This window comes from Elaeis guineensis, chromosome 4 (assembly GCF_000442705.2).
Source record: "Elaeis guineensis isolate ETL-2024a chromosome 4, EG11, whole genome shotgun sequence".
In the NCBI taxonomy this organism is placed as follows: Eukaryota; Viridiplantae; Streptophyta; class Magnoliopsida; order Arecales; family Arecaceae; genus Elaeis; species Elaeis guineensis.
This window is the reverse complement of record NC_025996.2, coordinates 4,848,118-4,862,972: the sequence shown is the minus strand read 5'-3', so window position 1 is coordinate 4,862,972 and position 14,855 is coordinate 4,848,118.

Genomic DNA, 14,855 nt, shown 5'->3' with positions numbered 1-14,855 from the left:
TGGTCATTCGAACAATTTTGATTAGTGGGAATCCACAAAGTTCATCATTGCCCGCTATAGATTGATGGATCATTCAAGTGTTTGTAGTTGATTACCAGATGGTATCCGTCCCGACAAGTGGTTGTTTGATAGGTTCAAGAAATCCAAGAATGTTAGAGAAGAGATGCTTTGAGGAATTGTACCTGATAAGTGATTCCTGGACAAGTCAAGAACTTCAAGATTTTTCAAGTTACCGATCAACTTTGGAATGCTTCCATCCAAAAGATTCCTGGAGAGAATTTAAAAAACTAGCCCAGAAAGATTGTTAGCTCTGTAGGGATCTCATGAGAGAGATAATTGCCTGAAAGGTCGATTCCCACCATTAGTGAAAGCGTCTGTGAAAAACAGCCTCTCTTCCTTTCCAGATTACGGAAACCTCTCACTGTAGTAAAATGAGTCATCCTGGCCCAGAAGCTCTACAGTTGTAATAACTGGCTCCACGACGAGAACAAGGTACGCTATCGCGTTTTAAGGCATTGTAGAAATGTAGCCCATTTTTTTCCAATTTTCTTGAGCGCCATCCACCATCGCAATAAGATTGCCCAAAATCCTGTGCGGGATACTTCCTAAGATATTATTGTGTGCAAGGTCCAAGAGCTGAAGCGAAGATAGACGTGACAGTTGGGGAGAATGCTACCATTTAACATATTCGAACTTAGACGGAGGATCGTCAATGATGAAAGCCTCTCTCCTATCCAACTTGGAATATTTCCATGAATTTTGTTCTCCCCGAGGTCTAAAACGACCAACCGCGTGCAGTTCTTCAATGAAGAAGGTATTTCTCCAATCAAACTGTTATTGTTCAAGTGCAGTGATTGGAGCAAAGACAAGGAACCTATTGATCTCGGATCAACCCAGAAAAATTGTTGTTTGCCAAATTCAAGGAAATAAGTGATGCAAGTCCCATTATTATATGAGGAATTGGTCCAGAGAGGTCATTCTGCTTAAATCCAACACTCCAAGACTTCTCAACTTACCAAGCTCGTTGGTATGGACCTTTGAGTTTGTTTGCTGAGAGATCAAGAGAAGTAAGCTGGGCGCATCACCTAACTCTGAAGGATCGACCCTGATAACTGATTACTACTCAAATTGAGCTTGTATAAGAGACTCAAATACCCCAGTTGAGGTGGAATTGTTCCAGACAAAAAGTTGGAAGCTAAGCTCAGGTCTTGCCAAGTTGGTCATGTTCCCGAATGCTGCTGGAATGTCACCAGTGATGTTGTTGCCATCCACGTGCAAGTAATGAGATTCTTGCATTCCCCCCAGTCTGGAGACAACGGGCCCATCAACTGATTGCCGGTGAGATCCAAGTAGGTTAGTGCAGGATGAATGCTGAAAGATTTTGATATATTCCACTAAAGTGGTTCCACTCCAACTCAAGTCGGACTAGTTCCGAGCAGTCATGCAAGCAAGCTGGCAGCTCACCCTCCAATTGGTTGTAGCTGAGGTCAAGTCTAGCCAGTGCCGTCATGTTTCGATCTCTGCTGGGATTGTGCCGTTCAAGTTGTTGGTGTGGAGGGTCAGGGAAGCTGAGCTGTGTGACGTTTCCTATTGTCCAGGGGATTGGACCGGTGAGAACATTTTTCTGATAGATCCAATTGCTTCAAGTCGGCCAGCCTCCAATCTCTGGAGGATTGGACCTGATAGGTTGTTGGAGGAGAGGAACAGGATTTGGATCTTTGTAGCTGATCCAATTTCCGGGGGTATGGAATATCCAAAGTCATTGAAGCTGAGGTCTAATGACGTGAGCTTGGAGAGAGCAGAGACGTTTGAAGGAATGGGGCCACAGAGGAGGTTGCTATTGAGGTCGAGCTTGGTGAGGCTGGGCAGAGAAGCAAAGTCTAATTCATCGAGGGTGCCGTTGAGGTTGGCATTGGGTAAGCTCAGCTGCACGATGCTGCCTACTGAGTTGCAGCGGACACCAAACCATCCGCATTGGGTGGTAGAGTTGGCAAGGGACCATGAGCTCAGAGCATCTGGCTGAGACAAGCTAGACTTCCATTTGAGAAGAGCTTGTGCTTCGCTCTGTGCTCCGGCTTCCAAAAAGGAGAGGGAGATGAATAAAAGGAGAGGGAAGGGAAAAGGTTGGATTGGGATTGTCTTCATGACTAAAATGGAGGATTTCAGAGACTTGGGTTTTGGTTTTGTTACCTTGTTTTGGCGGCCAACTTATAACGTATGAGGGAGCGGAAGGGAGGAAACGAAGGGAGTCCAAAGGAAGCTTGATTGAAGGGTGTGAAAAGTTTCGGGTGTAGCTTTGACCAGTTCTTGGTGGTTGAGGGCAGAGGCAAGAAGGTTCCTTGTAGTGCTTGACCAGGGACCTGATAAAAAATTGCGTTATGAGTCGACAGCTCACCCACTCGCCAGAATTGAAGATTGCTTCCAACCATCACGCGGAAATATATTAGCAGCGGTAGAGGTTCTCATATTTAATAACATTGCCAACAAGTGCAGCTAATACCTTAAAATAAATCTATAATCAGAATACTCTCCGAATAATCTCTCCAAGTCTATGACCAAAGGGACATCATATTTACTGCTAAACCTCAACTTATTTATCCAACTTTTATCTTTTCTACAAAAATAACAATTAAAAGCATGATTTACCAGAAAAAGTAAAAGAAATAAAAACATTTGATATCTCTTACGACTGGATTTTAATCATTCAAAATTTTATACAATACATCAGGAATATAAAATATAGACCAGTTCTAATTTCAGCATCACAGCTTCAACTAAAGCTACTATTTCCATCCTCTGGAGTCTTATAGATGCTATTTGTATTGCATCCTGTATGCTGGTTGTTGGGCTTCTTCAAACTTAAGATATGTGCTATTGTACAAATTTTTATTTTTAACATCAATTTTATACGGTGTGAAGGAACATGTTCAGATTGTCAGAATAATACCGTTTTTATCATTATTTTCATTCTTTAGCCTCCATGGCATTAAACTTCCTTGTTGATGGGATTTAAATGAACATTGGACACCATCTTCTAGTTATGATAATATTCTTTGGAACAGAATAGTAGAGGTGTAGATTATGGAGCCCATGATTCTTAGGGGTTTGCTAGAATATTGTGAGCCAAGGAAGTCAGTCCTTGTAATGAGAATTCGTATACACAGTAGAAGGAAGTCCTTGTGGAACTCTTGAGTCAATGTAAAAAATGTAAAATAATGGATGGAGTGAGGAAAATTCTCCAATGAAGACTCTACTGATGATCTTTTATGTTCACATGGACCGTTGGTGGAGGGAAACTTTGACTAACACTTTATGGTCTATCTACTGAGTAAAGTGTGCAAGCTGCAATTAAAGAAAGCCACTTTTCCCTTTACCAAAAAAAAGGGGATCAAATCCCATGGGATTCTTCATGCCTGATGCTCCTGCCCTCATGATCCTTATGTTCACACCAGCTTCCAGTGTTATTGGTAAGCACACTCTTATCGAGTATAAACTATAAAGCGGGTGGCCAACATCCTTATTTATCTGATGATTAAAAACTTTGTATCTTGGATTGAGTCTGGTCAAGTCAAGTACAGATGTGAGTCAGATCCAATTGGATGGATAAGAGGGATATCTTCTGTCATTATTTTCATTTTTTAGCATCCATGGCATTAAACTTCTCTTTTCTTTTGATGGGGATTTAAATGAACTTGGACCGTACTTCCCGACTATGGAGCCCATGACTCTTACGATTCATTTGATTTGTTGGAAGAACTTTTCTTTTCATAAAATAATTTTATAAAAAATTATTTTCTAAAAATAAGATTTGACATGTTTGGTTGATTATGAAAAATGACTTATTGCAAAGTAGCTTATATTTAGTTGAGCACCTATTTTTCTGAAAAAATTGTATAAAATATCTAGTGTATCATTAATAGATATAAGACTATATCTTTTTTGCTCCTAAATTTTATATAAATAATAATATTATATTAATATTAATATATTTTTAATATATTATAATATAACATTAGATCATAATAATTTATTATATTAATATAATAATAATATTTTAATATTTTAATATAATAAATTTATTCATATATAGTATTTAAATATAATATTATATTAATATTTATATTCAATATTAATATCACTATTCAGTATTTCATTCTAATCATCTACATCAATTTTGTAAAATCTTAACCATAGATGCTAAAAGAATATTTTTTAAAAGAAAAAAGCATCATCAGTTTTCATCCCATCGAAAGTTCCCAAACTTACCTTTCCTATAGATTTTCACTTCTCATAAAATGTTGGAAGTGTCTTCCAATGAAAAGAAATTTTTTATTTTTTCTCTTAAAACTTCAATCAAATAAGAGATTCTTTTTCTATTTTTTAAGAATTATCTCTTTTTTTCTTCACTTTTCATGAACCAAACGAGTCCTCTGGGTTTGCAAAAATATTGTGAGCCAAGGAAGTCGATTTCATACACACGGTAGAAGGAAGTCCTTGCAGAACCTTAAGTCAATGTAAAATGTAGAATAAGTGATAGACTAGAGAAAATTTTCCAATCGAGACTTGCTGACTGATCTTTTTTGTTCACATGGAACATTGACTAAGACCTTGTGGTCCATCTACTAACTAAAGTGTGCAAGCTGCAATCAAAGAAAGCCACTTTTACATTTATCAAAAAAACAATAAAGAAAGCCACTAATTTGTCTTAGCATGTCAAATCTCATGGGATTCTCCATGCCTATGCACCTGCCCTCATGATGGCAACAAAGCAGAAATAATATAAGTCGACCAATATTTATATATATCCCATGACTAAAAACTTGATATCCATATTTGCTTCTTATCTATCTCGAATCAAGTCAGGTGAGATCAAATAGAGATATGAGTTGGATTGGATCGAATAAATAAGAGAAGTTGGATTGGATCTCTTTGATCCCAAATAGGGATGGCTATGAATCGGGTACAAATTACATCGATCAATATCCATATCCATCTCACAACTAAAAACTCCATCCCCATACTTATCCCCTCCCCATCTTGGGTCAAGTCGGTTCAGGTCAAGTAGAGGTGTAAGTCGGATCAGATTGGATAGATAAGAGAGGAATTGGGTTGAACTAGATCAAGTCAGATAAGAAACTCATCATATAAATATTATAAAATAATTTTAATTTTAAAAAGTAGATTTAGATTAAGGTTATATCGAGTCAGATTCAGAGCATGACATATCATTATTCATATCCGAGCTAAATCCACTTTGAATATTTCTTCTAGAACTTATACCCATCCTGGATTCAAATCGGATAGGATAAAATTTGCCCAACTTAGTTCGGGTTAGGTTAAGTATCTGATGGGTCGACCAAAATTGCTATCCCTACTGTCAAAAGTGTAGTAAAAAAGGGAAGTAAAAGAAAATAGGGGTCCCCACACTTTCATTATACAACATCAAAGTCCAAAGTCTAGAATCCGTTTCAATATTTGGAAATGGTATATGTAGAGGAGAAAATTTAAAATTTAAAAATCATTATAGCTAGCTGCTATAAATTAGTGAAAAATATAAAAATATTATTATTATTATCCATTTATATATGTGCATAAGATAAGAAACATTGAAGGCAACATAATCTATATGACATACAATTCTCTCCTCAGTGCACCCGCCACCACCTTAGACAAGTATTAAGGGAATTTATTTCCTTTGCAATGAACCGATTTAGAGGTACTAGGTACTCATGTTATGGGAACTTGTAATATGATGCATGTAATAATTCGTCCACAGTTAAGACAAAATGTTATTTGCATTGAGAAATTTGAAAGCATAAAACAGGTTAGAAATTCAGAGTCAACTATGTTAGATGGTCAATCCGAAACCAACAAATCTACCGGAAATGAGGTCCATTCCTGGCTCAAATAAGGCTCCAATTTAAGAAACTTTGTGGTTCTGCAGATCAAACAAAACACAGATATGTAAAGAAGCAATTTCCCAATCCGAAACAGATGAAATATACCAAAATGGAAGCTAAATGTCTAAACTATTTACTAGTGCATGCTTTTTTCTATCCTTGTTGATATTTAGCGAGCATCAGTAGGTAAGAGCCGAGAAAATATTTTTTGCTATAGTGAAGGGTAGATCAGTCAAACCCATATCATGTCCGAATGGTCGCTTGTGTTCTTGCCAAGCCACGATGTGCCATTCTGCATCACCCACCTTTCCTTCTGTTTCTTGTGAGCCTTGGCCACCAATGCATTGATCCTCACCTTAAACTCTTCACATTCTCTCTGCACCATTTCAAGTTCAATACACCCAACAGCGTAGATCATGACTGCTAAATGACATCAATCAGAACAACCAGATGAAATGAATCTACCGTACATTAATTCATGTCCCTCCTCTCCTTCACAAAGCTTGGCCGCATCTTGTCTTTCAAATAGTTCATCTTATCCGAGAAATAGAATTCCGGAGCTCACAGCTCAATGATCGGTGTCTCCTTGAGAGGGTCGATGATACCTACAAAGATGTTGAAGGTGGTCAGGGAGTTGGGCTGGTGTCACGCTCGAAACGCGTCGAGAGGCGGTCAGGGTGGGTCTCGCGCACGGTTGATGGGGAACCACTTGCGAAACTTGTCGAGGATCCAGGAGAGGGCGAACCAGATCTCGCAAATGACTGATGTGAGCCAAAGGGCGTAGGGCGATATTTGCAAGGGTGGTGAGGCGGAAGCGGAAGCGGAAGCAGAAGCAGAAGAAGAAGATATAAGGCAGAGAATGATCACAATGCAAAAAATTAATATCTAACTTAGAGAAGCTTAAATTAGATAAACATTTAGAGATGAGGATTTTGATTATATCCTTGTATAACATGCGTTGTCCGAAAACATTTGAATTTGCCCCTAAAATGGAAATGATGTCCATGATTTGCCTCATTGAATTTACCCCTAAAGTCGAAATAACCATGATCAATCAATAGAATAGGAAATAATGGGTGATAATGTCAAACTAACGTCATCATGTTTATCTACTTTTTGAAAGGATGGTATCCTTATTTATTGAAGCCATCAAGATCAATATTTATATAGTAAAAAACAATTGTGGCAAAATTTAATTCAAAATATTGATTTGTTGGTGTGAACAACGAATCATAGAATAACTGTGATTTACCTGGCAAGAGGCAGGGCCTGCTCATAAAGGGAAGAAATTTAGGTTGTCACCACCAACATCTACAACTATTCTATGAAGGAAGATTACAAGAGGCATGGTTTGGATTCGAATTTTGGCACCTCTTATTTCATTATTTCCTATCTGAAGCATGCAAATATATATATATATATATAAAGTGGGAGATTCCAACATTCTGTCTTCAACGCATTGTCTCTCATGATGTCACACCGAAACGCAGTGTGGCATTTCAGGCATGGTTGTTGGGCAATTTGACACTAAAACAGATTGTTCCATGTTTTATATAGATCATCTAGCGATCAAAGCTACTATAAGAACACGTCATATAGCTGCTTGGATCACATGTGATCAAATTTCTTGGAACACATATTTCTTAGAATTTATGAGTTTTATGAAAATTACATTTAGTCAGTGTGCTAATTACCTCGGTAAAACCACTAATTAAAAACATGAGCTCTCCAGCATCTATTAGTGGTCAGTTTGGTATTACGATAATCGAAGGTAGTAGGTGAACAGAAAAATCCCATCTCTATTTTTGTCATAATTAAAATGTCAATATGTAGTGATTGAAGCGGTTGAGAAGATTAATTTTGCATTTTCTCCACTAAATTAAATAATTTATCCTTTTCATTGTTGCTAATCTTTTATTATAGAATATTGAAGGTAAAAATGAATAATTATGAAACATATTTTATTTATAATATATATTTTTATTCTATTTAAAGTTTTGTTATTCTTCTATTATATAAAAATATATTTTAATTTTTATTATCTTCCTGAGCACCCCGCGTGCATTGTTCTTGTGATATATTAATATTATTAAGCCCATCTGCCCAGCGCTTTCATGCAAACCTGCACTTCCTCTAACCTCTTTATATAGGAATTATTGCGTGGACCAGGTCGAAGTGGACCAGGGCAAATCTGAGAGCATGTGCACGGTGAATAACGCACAATCTAGAACTGGTGAAACGCAAGGGGTAATGTGGCGTGTTATCCACCGTGGGATTTGGCGTGGTCCATTGGACCTGGTCTTACAATTTTATATTATACTGCATCAGTTCACACTCATTGTGCCAATTTTCTCATGCCACGTGGCAGAGGTAATCCTTTGGTGCTACCAACCGGCTTTGAGCTTGGAAGTTGTGACCAGTGGAAAGATTACTTAGACCCGGCCAGTCCAATCTCCAAATGGGACCTCTAAAGAAACCTTTTTGTTTTCTTTCTCGCCTCTCTAGCTCTTCCTTTCATCACCCCTCTGTTCTCTAACCAAAGCCAAGAACTCAAACCCGGGTTCCATTCTCATCCCTCATTTTTTTTGTATAAGCGGATGGTTACACCATTCTGGTGCCAGAACAGCCCATAAGATCTAGATACGAAAGATCCCGCAAGACTGGCGAGCGAACATCACCCAACCTCCAAATCCAGTCTCCTGAGTGCTTCGCCACGAATACAGCAACCCAATCTATCACAATATTCGCCTTTCGATAGACATACCAGGTCAGCGATACAGTAGAATGACGAAGAGAAGTCTGGATGTCACGAATGAGCGGGTGAGCCTCCAGTTGCTTCGTGCCATCTCGGATCCAGCTGATGACAGTGGTAGAATCGTCCTCAATGAAGATTCTCTCTGCTCGAAGATGCTATCTGGCATAGGTGATGCCTGCCTAGGCGGCATGAAGCTCCACTCCCGATGCTGAATGCTCAAAAAGGTGAAAATCTTCAGCAGCCAACAGCCTAGCATCAGGGTCGCAGATGATAAAACTCGCACCATCCCTACCATCCCTGATGCTGCCATCAAAATTCATCTTGACAAATCCCGAGGGAGGAGGCTCCCAGAAAATAAATAATATCCTTTGGATCACTGGCGAAGCAGTAGGGGAGCCCTAGGGGTCGGGGGTGTTAGGGGACTGGGTAATAGCATCAATCTGACAGTACTCCACAGCCAGGCAAATAGCTCTCACCAAGACTCGATGAGCAGGAGTCGCCTCACTCTCAAAGACCAGGCTATTTCTAGTGAGCCAGATTTGATAAACGATATAAACCATCCTACCTCCTTCGATGGCTGCCCTCTCAGTCACACTCTAACGAATTATGCCCAGGAAAGACCCCAGCTAAGAGCCACTGCTCATCTCCCAGGAATAGTCACCCACCTATCTTCAGATAAACCTCGCCCTCGGACAATGCAAGATGGAGTGCTTAGCCTACTCCTCCAGCCCACACATCGAACATGAGGCCTGAATCTCCATGCCCCTATCTTTGAGAAGCATCCGTATCGGAAATCGATCCCAAGCAAGTTTCCAAAAGAAGAGCCTCACCCTGAGGTGGGCGGCCACTTTTCAAATCTAGGCAGCCTCAATTCTCCTGGCCATGTCGGTCTGCATATCTGAAAAATATCCCTCGACGAAATCCTCGGGCAGCAGGAGCAGTCCTACACACTCACGTCCTGACTGGGATGCACAAGAATCGGAGTGGCAAAGATGCGATCTACAAACGAGCCACCAAAAAGACAAGTGATCTCCTGGGCTCTTCAGCTCCTACCATCTGCAGTGATCAGATCGCAGACCCACATGTGGTCGTCCTCCTCACTACTGATAAAGATCGGCCAACTAGAGAGAGGAAGGCTCGAGATCCAGACATCTTGGGTCACATCCATCAATCATCCATCTCCAATCAGCCATCCAACCTGTGCCATAATATCAAGTCCACAAGCACAGATCTCCCTCCAGATGAAGGAACAGCTATGAGCAGTCTGGATCGAGGACCCCTGGCAGTCAGACTGAATAAGAAATCAGACAGTATGTCTGACAATCAAGGCCTCCCTCTTAATCAACAGGGATTAAATCCTAAAACCACCATCTCTCACAGACTGGCACATCCCAAGATAACAGGTGGATCGGATGACGATCGTGCTTGAATTCCCACAAAAAGTTTCAAAACTGCTGCTCCAATCTTCTGAGGCAAGAACACGGCATGATCGTATTAGCTAAGAGATACACTGGGATGGAGCTCAACACCGACCTCACTAGAGTCGTCCTGCCTATCAAGGAAAGGGTGCTAGCTTGCCACCCCTCAAGATGCTCCTCGACTCGCTACTCCATGGGTCTACACTCAGCCCTACGAAGGTACCGACCCATGATCGGAACCCCAAAATAAGTAAAAGTCTCAGTCTGCTCCTGAATTTCGAACCTTTCCTGAATCACCTGCTTCACCTAGGGCTTCGTCCTAGGGTTGACGGTGATAGCTGACTTCTGGAGGTTCACCATCTGACCAGATGCCTGGCAATATGCCTCAACAATAGCAGCAAAATATTCTGCATTCTGAATCGAGGCCCAATCAATGAGAAGGTAGTCATCTGTAAAGAGGAGATGCGAGAGCGACTGGGCATTAGGGGCAGACCAGTAGGGCTCCGGCACCAGCCCCTGAGTCGCAGCCCTTAATGCCCATGACAGAGCATCAACACACAAAATGAACAAATAATGGGAGAGAGAATAATCTTGGTGCAGTCCAACAGAAAAGAGGAAGAACTCCATTGGGGTGCCATTAATCAAAATGGCAAAACTCAAGGCCTCCACGCAGTCCATAATCCAGACTATCTATCTCTCCTAAAATTCAGGCGTCGTCCCTCATTCACTCTGCCGTCAGATACTGCCTTTGCCCTCAATCCATCTCTTCATCCTTCCCAAGCCACTCTCGCTCTCACCCTCTCCCTCTCTCTCTAAAATTCATAGTCAAAGGTTAGGGCTTCAGGGGACCATAACTATGACATTTCATATGCAGTTGGACATTTGCATGCATGAATGGATGTATGTGTGTGTATATTATCTCCTTGTCTCGGTCTACCAGCTCCGACATCAGGCATGCTGAAATATGCTGGTATCTAAAATTTGGGGTTCACGTAGTCGAGGAATTTTTTTTTTGGTAAAAATCGAGGGATAAAATTTGATGACATTGTTGCTAAGGGATAAGGGTATAGGTCCAGAAAAGATTGGCAAAAACCTTTAAAATAATCTCGATGAGCCAGGATGATTAGAAAAAAAGAAATGTAGCCAGATTTTAGGTCCGCATAAGTCGGATTTTGGTAGATTTTGCATCCTTTGAATTAGTTTGTCTGGTTTTGCCTCAATTAAAATGCTCATATTTTACGGCATATGACCTAGCATGGGTGTATCACATTCATGCCGTATAATTCTTCCTACTGATATTCTAAAACCTTTAGCGCATAGTTTTTCATCAAAAAATTAAGGGTGCAATTGGTTCGCGACCGGAATCAAAATCAGAATGGATTGAAATGAAAATAGGATCGGCTATATCCTCTAACATAATTGGATTGTGGATGAAATTAGAATCGAAATGATATTTAAATACTATAAGAGAATAAATATTAAATTTTGAAGATTAGAATATTTTCATTCCTCGTAAAATCACAATGCGAATAGGGTCCCTTAACTAAACATGCCCTAACGGTTAAAGAAATATATATTCCTCCCACTCTCTACTCCCTTCCATGTACGTGTCCTTCTGGCGAAGCTGGCACATGAGCGGATGCTTTTTCTTTAGCTGTTTATTTGTTATATGCTGCAAAACTTAATGCCTCACGTTTGATATTTAATGGCTGCAGTGTACCTTGCATCTAGTATTTACTGGTTAAAAATTGTTCTCATATTTGGATATTTAATGTCATATACTTTTGCTGATCGTTGTAATGGAAATTACAGCCATGACCTGCCGACTCTAACCTTTGGTTGGAATTTTTCAGAATTTGTATAATGACTGTTTCAATGGCTTTTATATTTGACGATATCATTGTTTACATATTATGATACTATATTTCCTCTGTATATTTATAAAAATTATACTATTGCTGATCCTTAATTAAAAATCAATAATTGGTTGCACTTTAATTATAAATTTCATTATACATATAATGTAGCCCCCCTGTTATTTTATGTCATGCTCATGGCAAAGATCAATCTCCTGATCATCTTCTTGCTAGATAGCGTTGCTTAAGGTAATTTAGAGGAAGAAAATGAAGGCTGCACTGAACTTTTTGCCTCTTCGATACAAGTGTGTGGCAAATGAGAATGTTGAGAAGAATATATTGTAAGATCAGGAATGATGGTTTGAAAAACAAATATAGTTAGAACAACGAGTCATGTTAATTAAAGAAGTGATGGAAAATCAGTTATGATGGTTTAGGTGTCTGCAACATAGAGTTTGAAAATCCCCAATTAGAAGCGTTTCTTGAACCTATGTTCAATGATCTGAAAAGAGGAGTGGAACATAGCTAACTTGGTCAGAATTGTGAGGAAGGAGTCTTAAAAGCTTGAAGTAACACTGTGGTTTGGTCACAAAAGGATTACTTAGTGAATGAGGATGCATGAAGCTGACCTGTAGGACAACGCTCCATGGTTTTGGTTGCATAAGATGAGGTGCCCAATAAATAGACCCTGCCAAATTGGGAATTCAAGAAAATTGTTTGATCAAAACTCGATATTGCATGAAGCACATAAGAATGTTTATCCTTACAAAACAAGGTGCATCAGACGTGCCCTGTAATTTTCCTGCATGGTTCAGTGATGATATCAAGGGGCTGTTAGGGGTTTCAGTGAGAACTTTGGGTTGTATTTTTCGCACGAAAGAATGATTCACTTTCTTTCACAATGTCAACCATTGGATTTTGCACCAGCCACTTTGAGATCTGTGCAGATGGATGGAAGGAGTTAGGATTGCTTTGAGAGCTACGCGAGGTGCCATCCAATGGTTGATGTTGCAAGAGAAGATCAATCATTCTTTCATGTTAAAAATACAACCCGACTCCTTCAATGGGACCCCCTTTGTTTGAAAAAAAAAGAAAAACGTGCTCAAGATGATCTAATGGAAATTTCCTCCCTCCCCATCTGGTGGCTGGAAGAAGTAATTTTTTTATATCTTCACTTTCATTTGCAGTGCCAAGTAGTTCAACCCCATCATATTATACATAATGCTAAAACCAAGAGTGCATTGTTGGAGGCAATTGTGTTAGATGGCCAATTAACTTCTGTGTCCTCTAAAAATGTTCAGTTCTTGCATTAGACATCTTTTATTATTATTATCATTATCATTATTTTGAAACTTGTAACAAATGATGAAAAAGGGTGTTATGAGACCTCTTCAATTTGTAGTTATGCACAATTCATTGTTGAGTGATTTTCTGAGCACCTTAATTGTTACGTGCTTCGGCACCCCGTTTTTTTCATGAATGTTTCTGGTGCATGATACTGAATCAAGCAAGACAGATAGGCCTTTTAGTTCAGCAGTTCACAGATGAAGCCGTCTAAATGTTTCACCATATTAAAGAAGGTAATGATTCTTAGCATTTATCTAATCTTAACATTAAAGTTCATACTAACATTGCATACATTACTTAGTACATGCAACGGCATATCTTACAGGACATAGCTGATCACACTTGTGTTAATGGAAGGAATCCATGATGGAGTGTAGCAGACCATATTTTCTCAATATCTGGCATTGTTTCTCCACACTCATGCGCACTCCATCCCTCTAATGCATGAACTATTCCAGCAATACGCCATGCAGTCATCACCCTTCTTGGTAACCAGTTCTGCCAATAATATAGCAAAGTAATCGTCATACTGAAATGCATGTGTGGTCAACCTCTATAAAAACTGAGTATTTATGTGCAAAATACCACTGATACGTTTGTCTGGATTACTTAATGTTACGTGTGGAGTACTATTACCTCACAAGAATGCGTGTTCTCCAAGGCCTCTGGGATCTTCATTGCTGGAGTGGGGTTACAAGTGCAATCCTTATTTAACCTCTTTGGAGGAAATTGTGAAAAAGGAATGAACCGGGTGCCTGTTGGTGCCCTTCTCTGTTCCGTATCATCCAGTCCATCTCCTACTGTCCACACCTGCACATTTAAAGTCATTGCCGCTATATAATTGTTAGATGCTTCATTGTCATGACATATTATGGATGCATTGCGTACACTTTGAATTTTGAGTTGAGTAGTTTTAAGAAGTTTGTTTATGCATCTTGCATCCATAAGGTACTCGTAGTTTTTCTTTTTAGTGCATCTTTCAGTGTTGAAAATGTGAATTAGCAATCCACTTGGACCAACAAGCATCATCCTGAAGTTCAATGCCATATGATGAAAGTATTTGCATTCAACTTTTGGAGTTATTCCAATAAATAATAATCCTGTGCCTCATAGCAAGATCATTGAAGGCCTATCTATCATAGCCTATGCACAGGCTAATTCATCGACGGCCATGACCTCATCTGGACAGGTGGTAGGGAGGTCGGGCAAATCAACGCGAGATGCGGCGTCAAGAGGCAGCAGCATTGGTGGCCAAAAAAGGGAAGAGAAGAGTTGAAAAAACAGGGGATGCAGATCTTGGTCAATTTCTAGCAAAGTATGGGCTAGGGAGGGGTGATTACAGTCATGGAGAGAAGAGACAACATGGAAGAAGAAGAAGATTGGGCATTACCTTGGCTTCGATGGCGTTCTCCGACCACATTTTCTGGCAGCCACAATAATAACAAATGGTGAACTCAAGAGAGAAGAAAAGAGAGGAAAACGGGAAGATGGGGCAATGAGAGGCTACAAGGGGGTTTGAGGCTAGGATTCCCTAGCCTCTAGTAGAGCCTGAGGAGGAGGAAGAGTCCTCCTCCGTGTC